Below are 3,858 nucleotides of genomic sequence, written 5' to 3' on the forward strand. Positions count from 1 at the left end.
ATACCTCTAAGAACGTAAAAACGGTGCGAGATGTAAGTTGTTTGTATTAAAAAATAACCGAACAGCTCAAACAATCTCGGAGTAATGGAGCAAAAGGTACAACATGATAAAACTGTCTCCGGTCTCCCTTAATTATTGTTAATTAACCTATTATTAATAATAAACGAACTATAATACCTATGAGTTATTCATGGAAAGTCAATTCTGCTTCGACGGGAACAATGATTGTTGCAAAATGAGGGCGGAGAGAGAGTTGCAACAGGCGAGCAAAGCAAAAGTTCACTGCGGCGCCCAGACGCGTTCAGACGCCCTGATTGAACTGTGTCGGGTCGGTGAGTCTCGCCGTGTGCGTGTGCGTGTGTGTTGGGGGGGTGTTGTCGGCTGTGTAATTGTATATACCACACACATGCATGACAAGCTCCCAGAACCTCAGCGGGGGGCTACAGAGAAACGGATCTTGGAGATCCGTGAGGCACTGGAGAACGAGAGCCCGGCCAGTATCACCTCCAAGATCCAGTCCTACTTTGAGTCCCTGGAGCACGTGGAGCTCAACATCGCTGTCACGGGGGAGGTGGGCTCAGGCAAGTCCACCTTCGTCAACGCCTTGCGTGGCTTGAGAGACGATGATGAGGCCTCAGCCCCCACAGGGGTAGTGGAGACCATCATGGAGCCCATGCCTTACCCCCACCCTCGCTACCCCAATGTAAAGGTATTAAAGAAATTACTTAATTCTTCAAGTATTAGTAATACTGTTTTCTGTTAGACTGAAAAAAAATATAAACACATGACATCAAATACAAAGGTGAAATAATGTATCAATCCTAACAAGTTCAACTGCATTTGCAGCAGCTGGCCAATCGCATTATCCCCAAAATAAACCAATCAAATCTGTCCAAGGGGGTGGCCTGCTTGACCAGTAGGGCGGGGCTCTATCATGGTAATGTGAAATTACAACATCCATATTCTTGCCAGGTGTGGGACCTGCCAGGCTTCGGGACGCCCAACTTCAAGGCCGACGAGTACCTGGAGCAGGTGAGCTTCGGCCGCTACGACTTTTTCATCATCATTTTGTCAGAGCACTTCAAGGCCAGCAATGTCCAGCTGGCCACCAAAATTGAGGAGATGAAGAAGAGGTTCTACTTTGTGCGCTCCAAGATCGACAACAACCTGAGGGCCGCGGAGAGGAAGAAGGGCTACAAGGAAGAGGAGATGCTGGAGGAGATCCGTCAGGACTGCATCCGTGGTGAGGCCCGTGGGGAGGGGCCAGGGAGGGAGTGGGATTTGAAAGAGGGACAGTGACACAGGGAGAGAGGGAGATAAAGAGAGGCAGAGTGATAGAGAGAGAGAGTGACTGAGAGTTTCGTTCGAGGGGGTCACTCTATGCACCACTCCCTATGGTGACAGAACTCAGGTAGGGTCCAGGCAGGCATGGCCAGTTCTCTGTATCTCATAAGATTTGCATTGTTTCTCCCACACCCCCACAAACCAGGCCTTGAGCAGCATGGGGTGGTGTCCCCCACTGTATTCCTCATCTCCAGCTTTGAGCTCTGCCGCTACGACTTCCCCAAGCTGGAGGAGACCCTGGAGCTACAGCTGGCCAAGCACAAGCACCAGATCCTGCTGCTGTCCCTGCCCAACCTCACCCTGGAGATCAACCAGAGGAAGCACCAGGCCCTGCAGGCCGACATCTGGAAGCTGGCCACCCTGTCCTGTGCTATGGGCATGGTGCCCATCCCCGGACTCTCGGTGGTCGTGGACGTGGGCATCTTGGTCAAGGAGCTGCGCAGGTACTACAAGGTCACTGGCCAGCCTGGCAGATAGAGTGGGCAAGCCGGTGGCGGAGCTGCGGGAGGTGGTCAAATCCCCGCTCAACAAGGAGATCTCGGTGGACATGGTTATCAAGATGTTGACAACGGGGGTTGGTGGGGGGCTAATGGTGCTGGAGTACTGGGCCAGTACTTTCCCTGTCATCGGCTCTATGATTGCCGGGGGCATCTCGTTCAGCACCACCTACCACATGCTGAACAGCTGCCTGGACGAGATGGCCAACGACACACACAACGTGCTCATGAGGGCACTGGACTCAGGTGTGAGAGGGCAGGAAGAGGAGGAGGAGTCAAAGTTTTGATGTGGTCAAAGTCAGTGCTTCTCAGCCCTGGTCCTCTGGGCCCCACTGTCCTGCTGGTTTCAGTTTCAGCTGAGAACTCAGGGTAGTAAATTTAAATATTTATATGTCGTTGGCTTTTGACAACAGTACTATAAAGTCACTAAGTATTGTCCCAGGATGGTGGCCAGCAGATATTATAAACTGATGTGATTACAGTATGAGGGTAATATCAACAAATCTGGAGCAGTCGACAGTGAGCCTCTCCCCACTTCTTCTCCATCTTTGAACTCCTACTTTGTGTCTTCCCAGTCTTATTACTTTCTCCAACTTTGGAATCTATGAAGGTATAAAATAATTATTATACACTTAATCTTAATATCGTAGATGTTGCTAGACTCACACTCCCATCATCCCACAGTGTCACATTTTTAGCCTGTGAAAGGGGATCCTGTGTGGTTTGTGAACTTTTTTTACATACACTTTCTCTCTCTCTCTCTCTCTCTCTCTCTCTCTCTCGAATTCACACTAAATATTATGAAAAAAAATCTCTCATTTTACTAACAGTACAAATCATTTTAATGACTTGATTTTACATAATGTGATGTAATGCTTTGGAGCTTAATAGAAAGTGTTGGTGTAATTCATTATGAGTGGTTTATGCTGTTTGAAAGACATTTGGATGGGCACATTTTTTTATTTGGTGGGTCTTGGAACGCATCTAGGACTATTCCCATTATTTCTTATGGTTATTAATTCCCCTTAATTAATCATGTTGCAATTGGTCACAATCTTTAAGAATGCATCCCAGATGATTTTCAAGGACCCCCGTATTACTACTTTACTATTATTATACTGTCACTACTCTTACCTATTGGAAAACAGTGGGAGTATTTCATTTTACATATCAATTTATATATGGCAATTAAATCTTTTGTGTAAGGTAAACACTTAAACTTAAATAAATCCTGAGACCAATTAAGATTGGGACCAGGGTTTAACCACACTGGTCTGCACCCCAGTACAGGGTTACATCTCCCAGAATCATCAGGAGCTCAATGTCTGGGGAAATGGGGTTTAAATATGGCCCAATTCAATACAACAGTGCTAGAGGGCCACAGTGCAGTAGGGTTGGTTTATTGGCCACTTGACAACAGTGTTGAGATATAGGCCTAGACCAAACCCTCCCATACAGAACAAACCCCTATTTTTAATATATGCTAGAAAGGTGTGCTCCTTATATATTTCACATGCTAACATTACCCCATTTTATAGTGTATTTTGTGCATATATTTCAGTCTGTAATCCATACATTTATTTTTTAGGTCGAAAATACACCGATCAGCCATAACATTATGACCACCTGCCTAATATTGTGTAGGTCCCCCTTTTGCCGCCAAAACAGCCCTGACCCGTTGAGGCATGGACTCCACTAGACCTCTGAAGGTGTGCTGTGTTATCTGGCACCAAGACGTTAGCAGCAGATCCTTTAAATCCTTTCTGTCAGAACCAGCATTCACTTTTTCAGCAATTTGAGCTACAGTAGCTCGTCTGTTGGATCGGACCACACGGGCCAGCCTTCGCCCCCCACATGCATCAGTGAGCCTTGGCCACCCATGACCCTGTTGCCGGTTCACTGCTTTTCCTTCCTTGGACCACTTTTGATAGGGAACACCCCACAAGAGCTGCAGTTTTGGAGATGCTCTGACCCAGTCATCTAGCCATCACAATTTGGCCCTTGTCAAAGTCGCTCA

General features: G+C 47.1%; 1 pseudogene; it reads left to right on the top strand.

The window, feature by feature from the left end:
* The first annotated feature begins 406 nt into the window (after positions 1-406).
* On the top strand, positions 407-2,128 carry LOC136764057 (interferon-inducible GTPase 5-like; annotated as a pseudogene).
* Positions 2,129-3,858: the final 1,730 nt, after the last annotated feature.

This window comes from Amia ocellicauda, chromosome 12, assembly GCF_036373705.1.
Source record: "Amia ocellicauda isolate fAmiCal2 chromosome 12, fAmiCal2.hap1, whole genome shotgun sequence".
Lineage (NCBI taxonomy): Eukaryota > Metazoa > Chordata > Actinopteri > Amiiformes > Amiidae > Amia > Amia ocellicauda.